The sequence below is a fragment of the Stigmatopora argus genome, chromosome 14 (assembly GCF_051989625.1).
Source record: "Stigmatopora argus isolate UIUO_Sarg chromosome 14, RoL_Sarg_1.0, whole genome shotgun sequence".
NCBI lineage: Eukaryota > Metazoa > Chordata > Actinopteri > Syngnathiformes > Syngnathidae > Stigmatopora > Stigmatopora argus.
The window spans coordinates 1898393-1900892 of record NC_135400.1 but is presented as its reverse complement, the minus strand read 5'-3'; the positions used below and the strand labels follow the sequence as shown (position 1 = coordinate 1900892).

At 43.5% G+C, this 2500-nt stretch overlaps 1 protein-coding gene across 3 annotated transcripts in view; it reads right to left on the bottom strand.

Annotated features, from left to right (window-relative positions):
- The window catches only part of LOC144087917 (chromobox protein homolog 1-like), a 38365-nt gene that overhangs the window by 11466 nt on the left and 24399 nt on the right, over positions 1–2500 (bottom strand). The window lies entirely within an intron of this gene.

Genomic DNA, 2500 nt, shown 5'->3' with positions numbered 1-2500 from the left:
CTTCGCGGAAAAAAATACAAAATCGAACTTACGAACATTTTTCGACATAAACGCAATTTGCAGACATGTTCGTATGTACCGTTGTTTGTAAGTCGTATGTTCGTAAGTAGGGGAGCGTCTGTACACATATACATATATATATACATACATATATACATACATATATATATACACATACACACACATATACACATATACATATATACATATATACATATATACATATATACATATATGTACATATATACATATATACATATATACATATATGTACATATATACATATATTCAACTTATGAACCTAACTCGTTCGTAAGTAGGGGAGCGTCTGTATATGTGTATATATATATATATATATATATATATATATATATATATATATATATATATATATACACATACAGACGCTCCCCTACTTACGAACGAGTTAGGTTCATAAGTTGAATTTGTTTGTAAGTTGCTCAGTGCTATACTTTGTATTATACATACCTGTCAACCTGGGACAATTCCTCCCCGTATTAATGATTGGAATTCCCCGTATTAAGCAATAGAAAACCATACAAATGCAACGCGGCACATATTTACTCACATAGGGTGCACGTAAAAGTGTTATGGTCGCGCCGCGTTGTCGTGACGCGACCGTGAATGTATTCGGACCCAAGCGCTATGACTCATAGCTGCTTAAATAACGAAACAGGAAATGATTAAATCATTTCTTGTTTCGTTAATCATTTCCTGTTTCGTGTGAAAGGGGAATGCGTGTGCGCATATCATGCTTAAAGCATTCAACTCCAACAATTATCTTTGCCTCATTAACTTTTTATAATTTTACTTCCCAACTTGTAACTCAATTATTACTGCTAACACAACCATTAGACTCAATATTCCAGTCTTTGACATTCCAATCTCAGGAACTCTTTTCACATTTTTGTATGAACAGGAACTCTTTTATTTTAGGAACGACGTTCCTCACAACGGACCGATCACAAATTCAGTCGCTTCGGAGGTGCTCTATCTCTCACTGGGTACCTGCGCCCACACACCTCTGGGGAACTGACTGCTCGGTTGTCAGGTGTAACTGTCTTGTCACAGGCCACTGAGCCTGGGGAAGATGTTACACGTGTCTCTTCAGGTGAGTACGGGCTACCACCTACTGCTCCAGGTGTGCCTTTCCCCCCCACATCTGCGTGAACCACCACCGGGTACTTGTTTGTGATGTCCAGCTGCTCATCCGGAAGCTCCATTGTCTCTGGTCTGGACGGTTGGTTGTACAGCAGATGATCAATGTGGATCGAGCGTCGGCTCACACCATTCCACACCAGGTAGGTGACTGGTCCGAGTCTCTTTTCCACTGTTCCTTTTGTCCACCTCTCCTTCCCTCCACGGAAATTCCGGATCAGAACTGAGTCACCCTCAGACAGATGTCTCAGCTTGGAGGTGGTTCTATCATGATAGTTTTTCTGCTTCTCTTGTTTTGCTTCCACCACTCGAGCGAGATCTGGTTTCAGTAAGCTGAACCTGGTCCTGATTTGACGTTTTAAAAACAGTTCTGCTGGTGCACATCCTGTAACAGTGTGCGGTGTACTCCTGTATGCCATCAGGAAGTTAGCTAGCCTGTGCTGCATAGTTATTGTGACCTTTTGTTTCTTCTCCTCGAGTACTTGTTTCAGCAGTGATGCTTTCACTGTCTGAACTGCTCGCTCTGCCGCTCCATTGGAAGCGGGATGGTAAGCTGGTACTAAAGTTTGTGTTATTCCGTTGCTCAGCAGGAATGTCTTGTACTCCTGCGAAGTGAATTGAGGTCCGTTGTCAGAAACAATCTCCTCCGGAAGCCCGTAGGAAGAAAAAATGTTCCGCAACACCTCAATCATTTTGGCTGCTGTGGTTGTTGCCATGGCGATGACCTCCAGCCATTTTGAATGACTGTCCACTAGTACTAAAAAGTGGTGCTGGTCTTTCTCTGCAAAGTCAATATGTATTCTCTGCCAAACTCTAGTCGGCCATTTCCAGAAGTGTAGAGGTGCGGTTGCAGGTAGTTTCCTCACACTCTGACAGGCGTCACATTGTTGTACTGTATGTTCTATGTCACTGTCCAACTGCGGCCACCACAAATAGCTCCTGGCCAAGGCCTTCATCCTGCACCCTCCCGGGTGTCCTAGGTGAAGATCATGCAGTACTCGCTCTGTGTGCTGGTGGAATGATAACTCGAATTCCCCACAATATGCAACCTTGTTCCACCGACAGTTCATTTTTCCTGGAGAAGTATGGTTTCAGTCTCTCGTCCTTGTTTTGACTTGGCCATCCAGACCGAGTCAGCTCCAGTACTTTGCATAGGACTGGGTCCTTGAGAGTGCTCTGTGCAATCTCTGTAGCTTGCACGGGAAGCTCATCTACTACTGAGAAATAGAAGATGCTGTTTTCCTCCGCGGTGTTATCCTTCCCCTTCCCCGGCAGTCTAGATAACGCATCTGCGTTGGCATTTTCTGCTGACGATCTGTAC